Raw genomic sequence first — 11,666 nt, 5'->3', positions numbered from 1 at the left:
AAACCTTATTGTTCAAACACATATGCAGGTGTGAACCATCTCTAAAACTCAAGTTAGGTTTACCTTTTAGCACTAAGAACTCCTTAGTGAATAAAAAAATTAGAGTGGAATTGTATTATATTTATACAGTAAATATGTTGGAGTAATATTTGTTGTTCTCACTTTTGGTAAACTTTGCAGGTACCATTCTGTTTATCTTTATTGTAGTAACTATTCATATCATGTGCACTATAATAGGGTTTTCATTTGAAATATAAATCTTTAATATGTATCAATCATTTTCTAAAGTTCTTGAGTGTGCTCTACTTTAATAAAAGAAGGGTTGAGATCCACTAACTGCACGCATGATTTCTCATAGGCTTGATTGTTAAGTGAAAGAAATCTCATTCAAAGATTGCTCTGTGAGTTGTTGGGTGGTTGCAGTCCAAATGGCTTGCTGTCTCACTTGGCACACTGACTAAGTACTTCATTTTAAAGAGTCCTAGAAGGCAAAGGCCAGATGTTCAAACATTAGGAATACTGACTTCCTAATCGTAATTTAAAAATCATAATTCGTAATGTATGAAAATCATTGAGTTTCATTTAGGGACTCCTTGTGGGTTGCAAATGGACCTACCTCATGAATATTAATGAGGTAGGTAGTTTGCGACCCATTAGGAATCCCAGCCTTCACAGGGAGGGTGACCTGCTGAAATCAGCAGCCCACCATGACTGTAATTGCTTTTAATAAAGCATTTTTTTAAATGCAGCCCATTGTACTCAAAGGAAAACATGATGCATTTAAAAATAAAAAAATGAAACCTTGAAGTTTCTTTTTTTAACCGTGGGCAGTAGGCCATGGGATCACTGCCTGCTCTTAAAAAGTATTTTGTTTACATTCTCAAAGGGGTAGGTGTTTCTTGGAGACCCCTTCTCATTTATAAATCGGTTACTACCGCCTTCCAGGAGTAGATAAAATATTAATGTTTATCGACTGTGATTCGGTCACAAAACATTCATACAACCCATGCAGATTCAATAACATAATACTGATTAACAATTTGTGTATAGTACATTTGTAAAAGCATGTTTGTGGTCGCAAACGGCCCGATCAGGCTGTTTTCAACCACAAAAATGATTTGTACAATTGGCTCCAAATTCTGTTCAGTGATCAGGAGAAATTTTCTTGTAAACATATCATCCTAAAATGATTGGTTAACACTTTCCTTCTATCATGCCAGTCTGCCAATATTGTCTAATTAAGTTCAGTTGATATTGCAAATATCCCTGTAGGAAAACACATTTCTGTCTCTTTTGCTCTTGCCTTTTGGCATTTTGACTTCTGAAGTTGTGAGACCTGAGACATGATCAATGTCTCAGCTACATATCTCCTGCTTTAAAAAGAAAAACACTTTTTCTCTGGGAGATGTCAGAAATGACACTAATAAATCATTCATATATTAATGAAGAAGTGGTGTACAGTTGTTTAGATTTAAATTATGTGGTGGAAGAGTTTCTCACTTGCACCTAAAACATGCATTAGACAGCACATTATCGACAGGTTGTTTTAGGATGTGTAATATGGATTAGACTTAAGGAATCCTTTTTTGCTAACATCTGATAGGCAATGCTATTTAAATAAAAATTCATAGCCTATAGATAATCCACTATGAGAAAATCAATGGATTTTTTAGATTGTGTTACTTATACAGCTACTCTGTTTTTTCAATTACCAAATGCAACCTGCCTGAAGCTTATTTGTTGTGTGAAATTGCCACGAGCTATTTGAAACCATGTAAGACAGAACAGCCTTCATGCTCATACATTGCAAAGTTCATCAGTGCCTGACAGAGGAATGAGAGGTACATCTTGAATATTTGGGCCTGGAAAGCTTTCATATAGGCTAGGCAAGCTTTTCACTTTTTGTCCCAAAAGAATATAGTCATGTCAGGAAGACTGTTTGTTCTAGTGGAACTTCTCAACTATGCGTGTCGAGTGCAGAAAGTCATGTGGACAAAGGAAGCCAATGATATTCCAGAGAGATCCCATTAACCAGTTTTAACTGGAAATGTTGGTGTCAAACTGAACTGGAATTATGACAAGCCTTTCTGCAGCTTGAACCTATAGACTGTTATCTAGTGAATTTTCCTGGAGATAATGTACAAAGAGTGATTGGAAGATGTTATCCCATTGGCTTTATCTCTATTGTTTTCTGACTCCAAACCTTTTGAACAATGTTTGATGATACATGGTGCCACTAAGGAGTCCAATTCCAATTCCAAATCCTTTATTCGATCTTACACATAATATCATAAAAGTATTTACAGTCACAATTTAAATAGATACAATAGCATAAATCCTAATACTTAAAAATGTGCTAACATTCAATTTGGTTTAAAGTCCATTTAATCTATATACATAAATGAAATACAATAAAAGTTTGTAAGCCAGTCCTAAATCATCTTTTGAGCCAACCTGCTTCCTCTTTTTCAAACATGCCCATAAAAATGATGCTAGCGAAAAACAAACATAAGAATTATGCAAAGATTTGAAAAAAAACTGTGCTACACGACAGAATTTAAAATTGTAACGCTTACAAATCGGTACAATAAATTTGTCTTTCCTGATGGTAAAAACCACAGAAGAATAAAATATGAAGATCATTTAGTGAGGACAGATTATCGCACGGTTACAGGGAAAGATCAGAATATTTATATTTCTTCCCTAGATATCCTACCATCAGTGGAATCAAATTTAGGCGGATTATTAATAAAATATATTTGTGGTGTGGCAATGTACCATCAGCCAAATAAAAATAGCTTCCCTCCTCCAACACTGGGGTTAATTAATACAGATGAGCTGACTGAGTGTGGAAGTTTTTTCTCTTCTTAAATATTGGGCTCTCTGAATGAATATCTCAGTTACTTTCTGCTTTGTAAGAGAGTTACAGTTAGATGGGTCTTTAAAAAGGCGACTTAGACCAAGTGCAGTTAGTTCTGACTCCACATACTTTTTCCACCAGATCCTGCTGTAGTTGTCTGATTTTAAAATAGTTGTTATCAAATTTTGCGTAAGGGGGACTGTATCCCTACGCCAAATGGAATGCCATAGCAGGAGTGGTGCCATTTTGATCGAATCCATAATGTATGGTAGAGCCATTTCCATTTGAAGCACATAATTCGAGTATGACTGGGGCAGGGAAGTAAAAGACTTAAAAAAATTATTCTCAATGGATTGCAGAGAATCGCTGGGAGCCATCCCCCATACTGCTGCCCCATACACCGCTGCCGCCTTTCTTTTTGCGTGATACATTTTTTACACAGGAATTAGGGGTTTGGCTCCCAACCTTTTGGAAAATATTTTTATCGCCCCTAAACTTCTCTGCATACCCATTTCTGTGCCCTCTAACAGTTTGGACCATGATTGATTTTTATCAAAGAGAATGCCTAAATAGGGAAACGAGTCCTCCACCTCCATTTTACCAGAGTCCATAAAAAAACAAGGTGGTCTTTCTTGTTTCCCTGCCTCCGCAATAATTATAAAGGATTTGATCTGATTGACCTTTAGATCCAAAGAATTCATAAAAACCGCATAGGCCAATATAAGATGCTGGAGCCCCATCCCAGTTCGTGCCATCAAAAGGGCGTAATCAGCATATGCCAAAATCGGTACCCGCTGATGGTTAGAGAGCACGGGGACAAGCAAGGCTGCACCCTCAAGATGTTTTCCCACCCTTTGGTATAGATGGAAAATGAAAACGGTGCCAGGACGCAGCCTTGCCTTACCCCTTTTAAGATCTTAAACGATCGGGTACACTCCCCGTTCTTTCTTCCCGTAGAGGACTGACGAGGAGGTGTCAGAGTACAGCTGCCTGATAAAGTCGACCAATGCCTGATCAATTCCCATCTCCTCCATTATCTGCCAGAGTCTTGGGTGAGACATGTAGTCAAAGGCTGCGGACAGGTCCATAAAGGCAAGGTAGATCGTCCCACCCTTGGCTCTGGCATATCTATCCATAATCAACTAGAGGTTCAGGCATTGGTGCCCTTTCCCTCCTGGAAACCATATTGGGACTCCTTTAAAATATTCTTACTCCTCACCCATGCCTCCGATCTTGTCAAAAGAAGGCGGCCCATAAGTTTGGCCGTCATATCAATTAGCGAGATTGTCCGGAAATTAACAACTTCTCCCTGTTTTTCCTGGCCATTTTATATTCCCTACGGATGATGGCAATTTCAGAGGTGTTTCAAGGGTTGCATCCTAGAGCTTTAGTGAGGGCTTTCTTTTTTTTTTTAACAGATAGCGTCAAACCAGCCCTTAACCTTTTTTGAGTTGTTCGTATATTTTCTAGTGATTGTATTCCTTATATGTTCTAAGAACTCTATAAAGGAAGACACCAATAAGGAGTCATATATTTGCTTTTGGAGTCCTACTCACCCAGAGCTTTCAACCTTTCCGAGCTAAAGATTTTCAATTCTAGATATTTGCAAAGCTTAAACATTCAACTTTTGACCTGGATAAACCAACAATTTGTATTCAGTTGTAGTCCATTACGTGCAACAACAAAGGCCGCTTAGGCCTTGGTGCAACACACCTCATAACCTTCCCTGTTTTTTTACTTTGCCATTGTTTTATTATAGTGTTTGTTTTTCCAATGAATTTTGTTTAGCACATTAATGTGCTTCCTTTTTGTAACATTATTCTGAATGAAGACTTTGCTTATTATCAAGATTGACAAGGACATTTAAAATTCTTTATTTCTTAAAAGTATTGTTATTTTGGTGTTGTAAAATATGGTTAGAGTGAACCAGGAGCAGACAGTCAGGCTGCCGGCTGGTGGGGGCATAGAATGATTGAAGAACTTGTTGAGGGAAGTCTTCTTATGTGGCGGTCAAGATAACCATCTTCCTCTCTGGTCCCAGCTTGCTTTAACCATCTGCACCCATCCAGGATGTGCACTCATTCACGTTCAATCTTAGACATCGGGCCCATAAGAATGTTTTGTTCCTTTTGCACACATTTGGTGGACTTCTCCTCCTCCAGACAGGGACCCGATTCCCTGTTCTTTTCAAGTATCCAACCAGAGATACCTATCTGCAGGTAATCACCAGTACTGCAGAGACCCTTTTAACCACACAGGGTCAAAACGCCATCAACACTTCCACAAACAGAGCATCGTTTTTCAGAACATTAAGTAAATACAAATTAGTGTTTCTGTATTTCTAGGGAATTACATTGGATTTGGCAGTTTATGTACACCAACAATCCTGTATGACATGCAAAGTTTTCACAAACCTTATTTTTTGGCTATGGTTTGTCTCTTGGGATAATGCTAACTTTTCACCAATTTATAAACTGTGCCTATGCTGTTGTATTTTATGCACAATAAATGTCATTTAGCAGTTGGTTACCTAACTACAACATGCTAGTTCTCATCTGATTCATTCATACCATCCCATTTCGATAACTATAGATATGAGTTCCATGTGAACATCTGATTAAGTTTGGTTTATAATCAGCCACTATTAATTAGATAGTATCTTTAATTAGCACAGAACTGCGCTACACTGCTCCTAAGTATAATTCTAGCAGTGGCCACCAATTCTGAACTCAACTCCAACAGTGATCTGTCAATGTGAGCTCTCTCCCAACAACATCCTCCAATATAATTTCTGTCCATTCAGTTATATGCCATTGTGATCTCCCTCCTAATACTATCAATAATGGCTGCTAACCAGCTATGCCTTATCAGTAAAAGCTCTCTTATACTGACAGTTTAGCTCCCTTTAACCATTGCCCTACTTTGTGAGATTTTTAAAATTTATTTGTATTGAGTTTGAAATCTAATGTGCAGTCATACATGTCCAGTGCTACGTATCAGTAATATAAATATAAATAGTCAATTATTAACACATGAAACACGTTTGTTATAAGCAGCCCATTACTTAGCAAAAGCACCTCCTGCTGACTGTGGGCCTGATTACGAGTATGGCGGTCCACGGCCCATCAGACTCATGGGGGCACGATGGTGGCAGTCTTCCGGCTGCCCAAGTATGACTAGGGCAGTCAGACCGCCATTGCACCACCGCAACCATCAGGGATCTGATATCCCTGGCTGCGATACGGTGGTCTTGAGAGCGTAATATGCTTGGTAGGACCACCACAGTCCTGCCAAGCATATTGCAAGTTTCCTCTCTCCCACAGTTTTCATGGTGGTTCATCCTCAATGAAAATCATAGCAGGGAGGAAGAAATGGGGGCTCTACAGGGCCCCTCAATGCCTCAGGGTCATGTGTGTAAATGCACCCCAGTACCCGCATGCATGAACTGAATCAGTCCATGCCTTGCTGGTACTGTCTTTGATGTTCCTATTGCAGTGCTTATTTCATATGCACCGCTAAAGAAACACCCGCCAGTGACTTAAAAAATTATATTATGGCAGGCGGTGTACACACAGGTTTGGCGGTACTGTGAAATCACTTAGTCTGTTTCCGTATTTATTATTCCTCCCTTTCAGTATAAAGGTCAGCATGTCGATCCATTCATCTGCTACTGGCTGTCTATGCTCACTTCTGTGTTCCTCGAACCTCATGGCTACCCTTTCTGCAATCACCCATCTCTCAACTTCTAATATCTAAGTGCTAAGGGGGAGGGGGACTTGAGGTTTCCAATGAATTACCATTACTCGCTTTGTGATCACCAGTGTCAGGTGTCAGGTCGAGCAATCCGGAGCCTACCTGAAATTTCTGTGGGTGAGGGCACAGGCCCAGTAAGCAAGTTTTAACTCTACTTAGATGTTCCCTGTGAACAGTATGTTCCAAATTAGTTGTCACCTTCTTCCAAAATCTATGATGACTGGACAAACACTGACCGTGTGCATGAGATCTACACCTACCAATTAGAATCTAGGGCATACCTTGTGCCGGTGCCCCCTATCCTATTGAGTCTTAGTGGTGGCAGCTACGTGGTGTAAAGAAAACTGAGCTGCATGCATTCAGACCTAGATTTCGCTAATACATTATGAGGATATTCTAGAGTTGGACCATTCTTTTTCCAGCAACCGCTTCCCATGTAGTTCTGACTTTTTCCATACAATCCATGGCCAAGGAAAGCATAGTTTTGTGTAACCAAGAGATTAAATCGTAACCACCCCAAATGTCAGAAGTGTCTTTAAGATTTTGTGAATGATAGGTTCTGGGTATCCTATCTCCAAAAAAAGACAGTTCAGGTATGAGCATATCATAATTTAGAAACTGCGAATAAGGTATGGCATCTACCTCAATTAAAGAAGTAAGGCTGCACAACTCCGCACCATTGTGTCATTCACCGACTATCGGTATCCCCCTCTCTGTCCACTTCTCCAGTCTCGAGGCTATAAAATACCTATACTTGGGTGAGGGTAAACCTACCAGAGGTAATGCTTGAGTATTTACAGGTCTCTGACAGATTTTATTGATAATTTTATTCCAATTACATAGTGCTATTGTATGGCATTTTGAGTGTTGAATGTAGTGTATGTTAGTCCCCAGCAGGCTGATTATGGGTGCCCCTTCATTCTGAGTTTCTTTCATATACTCTAGATCTTTGAGTCTCATGCCAACCAGCCTTTTGGTGATCCATTGCAGTTGTGCTGCAATGCAATAAAGCACAAAATCTGTAACCCCCATCCCGCCTTCACTGGAGGGGTTTTGTGATATTATTCAAAACAAAAGGATCTGCCTCAAAAAGGTTCAAAGGAAAGTGTTCCCAGACTTGGTAGGGCACACACGGTGTTTGCTTAAATACCCCTCACACACCAAAAGGGCCCTTGGTGTCATGCTTCATCATAGGGGTCTTCCCGCCCCGCTGTGGGACGGGTTGTGCTACGACTAGCGACTACCCTGGAGCACTGTTATTGTAGTGCTATGTGTGATGTATGAGTAGTGAGAGGAAGGGTCAGGGGTTGATGAGGTGAGTGGGTTAAAAAGTACCTGGCCGTATAGACTTAAGAAGTTTAATAGGTCATAGGCTGGCACTGTTAAAATGGTATTGCAGAGATTTCATGCGTATTATTTTGCGGATACTCCTGGTCAAGTCAACATGTTTCAAAGCATCAAGGCTTCTTCATCAGGACTAAAGATGATCCCTTCAGTGCTCACTATGTTGCTATCAAATGATGCACAATAAAAAGTGCTATGTACAAAAAAATGGAGAAATGTATATGAAATACAGTACCCAGTCGGTATTGTTGATAAGTAAGCCCAGTCAGTATTTCTGAAAGTTAGCTAGAAATGGTAGTAGTCAGTGCTCCATGAGCCATGTTTACGGGTGGGAAGGATTTGCCACTGTGATTTAATGGTCATCAGGTCCTCGCCTCAACTCGCGCCATCCCACGGAGCCGCGGAATGGATGCAACTGTCCCAGACAGATGTAAGCATGCAGACATTAGACCCCTCTGCTGACCCCAACTGACTCAAAAGTGATCGTCTGATCTTTCTGCTCACCCACCTGGCCAAATTTCTCCAGAAAGCCATCAACCAGCAGCTCACGAAATTCCTAGAGCAAGACCACCTACCGGATGCCTCTCAATCAAGATTCCGTGACAACCATAGCCCTGAGACCGCACTGAATGCTGCCACAGATCACACCAGAACACTCCTCGACTGTGGAGAAATGGTGGCTTAGATCCTCCTCAACCTCTCTGCGGCGTTTGACACAGTATCCCCCAACATCCTCATCAACAGATTCATACCAACTTCTGCAATGCCATGACCAACATAGCCAAATGGATGAAAGACAACTGGCTTCAAGCCAACTACAACAAAACTGAAGTACTGAACTTCGGGAAGCTAATATAATACCTCTATTCTGACCTATTTACTTTTGGATTGACCTGAGCAGGTTCTGACACAACAGTACCCCACATTAACCAACACAACCCTTGAGGAGTGGCCCTGGAGAGTCAATTCCATCTAATTGTTTCTGTGGGAAACATCTTATACCGCTCTCTGAAATATAATTTTGGGCCCCTCAAAGGATCGAATCTCTCTTTTGATTAGTGTACTATTGAGTAAATGTGGAGTGAATGAGTGAGAATGTTTTGGATTGAATGAGCAGGTATAGGTTGTTGTGAGGTGATTGTATTTTTTTATTCATAGTAATGATTTGTGGATAATTTTGATATTATTGGTTTTTATTTTTTTTTACAGTTTTTGTATATAATGTATGTTTGCATAAAGTTTTATTGACATTTAGTAAAAAGATATGAAAATATTAACAAGACAAAAAAAGTTTTTTATGCTTGAAGAACATTTGTAATAAATAAATAAATAAAATCAGTTATTTGTAATTAATATGGGGTACTGGCGTGTCAGAACCTGTTCAGGTCAATCCAAAAGTAAATAGGTCGGAATAGAGGTATAATATTAGTTTGTCATGGTCTTTCCCCCCTCCTCTTGGACCTAAAAGTATCTTAGGGGGGGCCGCTCTCTCTCTAACAGCTGAACTTTGGGAAGAACAGCTTGGCTTGGGACCAGAGCTGGTGGCCTGCAGAACTCAGATCCACACCTACACAACCGACCATGCACACAACCTCGGCATCATCCTCGACAGCCAATTGATAATGAATCGAAAGTTAATCCAGTCGCCTTCTTCTGCTTCCAGATTCCTCACATTTGAAATTTTTCACAAACACCAGAAAAACCTTCACTCAGGTGCTCATTACCAGCTGCCTCGACTATGGCAACACCCTCTATGCCAGCATCTCCATTCGGCTTCTCAGAAGACACCAGACCATACAGAACACTGCAGCCAGACTCATCCTGGACCTCCCAAAATGAACCCATATCGCTCCAACCTGATAGCCCTCCACTAGTTCCCCATCCAGGTAGATGCGAGTTCAATATCCTCACTCACCCCAACAAAGACCTCCATAACCTAGAATCTGCCTACCTCAAACATAGACTGAACTTCCACCAACCCGCTAGACACCTATGCTCTTCTTCACTCACCCTTGTACTCACCCCCGCATCTGCCACACCCGCAGCGGTGGCTGCTCCTTCTCCTACATCTCAGTCAAGATCTGGAACGACCTCTCCCCAGCTCCGTACGGACCCCTCGGTGGCAGAGTTCAGAAAGAGACTTAAGATCTGGCTCATCAACAGAGACACAGTACCCAGATACCTCTATGGATGAAAAAGTGCTCTTTACAACTGCTGATTGATTGATCAATAGTATCACACAATATTCAGTTTTGAGGATTTGTTTTAAACACAAGTGATTGGGCTGAGATCTCAAGCAAGGGCTGAGAATATTTTACAATCTTTGAACTTGTACTCCAAGAATCGGCCGTCCTGTTTCATCCATTTTAATGACTAATACAGGAGCTAGTTATCAGATGATGAGTAGAGATTTCTAGCTTGGTTTTCAAATCTAGCTAAATACTCAAGGCATTTTGGGCCTTCTTCCTAGAAGAGTTTGTGACTGGTGCAGAGTACCTTTCATTTCTATTCTGGCGTCCACTTATAGCCTTTGGAATAGAGTGCTATCAGAGTAAGTGTGATGTAACCCACCTCTGTAGGTAAAGGTACAATTAGACCACCTGGTTTTGAAGTTTTTGTAACCTCACAATGAGAATTCTGGGGAGGCCAGTGTGGAGAATACAGTAGCACCAAAGAAAGGGATGGGAGAGCTCTGGTCATTTTCACCTCATGATCTATGTGAAGTATTTTATAGTGTAAAGAGAGCTGGAAAATTATCTGGTGACCACTACATTGACTAATGGAATTAATGATATCCCCAAGTTTCTATATAGTGGGGTGATGTAAGAGCGTTTCTAAATCACACAGCCAATCACAACCTAGTGAGATGGGCTCCATTTCTCACCAATATTTTGAGGTCAGTCTTGGTTGCTTTCAAGCAGCAAGCCCTCTTTCATGGAGGATGTAGTCTAAACACAAGTAGCACCGTCTGGACAGAAATTGATTTGAATGTAATCTGTATATATTTTGGAGTTTAATTAAGGCTGCTTGAGAAGCTGTACCATGAGGCAATCTGAATGTTGACCAAGAGACAAGATAGAGAAGATCCTTGGGGATAGCTCAGGATACTGGATGTGTGGAAGATTTAGCTGTTCCAATTATGATTTTTGACTGCAGTTAGAAAGAAAAGATTGAACATAGGATAGAGCAGTGCCCACTATGTCTGCCTCTTAATAGCTAGTCAATCAACATTCTCAGAATGCCACATATAGGACAATGAGTTTAAGGCCTGTTTTCTTTCCTTCATCCATAAGCTCCTCCCTTACAATTTATTGTGGCTATAGCTATTTCAGTGCCCCTCATGAGTCAAATCCCTGTCTGGTGATTATGGATGAGAAATCTTATTTCCATTGTCCTGTTGCCTCCTTTTGTATGATTATGCTGAGTATAAAGAAAGGTTAGAGCTGGGCCTCTGAATATTCAGGATCTTGATTTCTACATTTGTTTTTTTCAGATGATGAGGTGATTATCACACGTTTAGTGGGGCAGGGACTGCTCCTGAATGGAGGGCTACATTTATCACAAATGCAATTTTGAATACAAGAGAAAGGGATGAGTTGTTTTAAGTTTGTAACTGAACACCTTTGTATGTGATAGGTGCGCTTTTATTTTGTCAACAGATTACGAATCTCATCAACCTTTAGGAGATTAAAGGATGTGAATTTAGGTA

The sequence above is a fragment of the Triturus cristatus genome, chromosome 2_1 (assembly GCF_964204655.1).
Source record: "Triturus cristatus chromosome 2_1, aTriCri1.1, whole genome shotgun sequence".
NCBI classification, from domain to species: Eukaryota; Metazoa; Chordata; class Amphibia; order Caudata; family Salamandridae; genus Triturus; species Triturus cristatus.
This window is presented reverse-complemented; position numbering follows the sequence as displayed.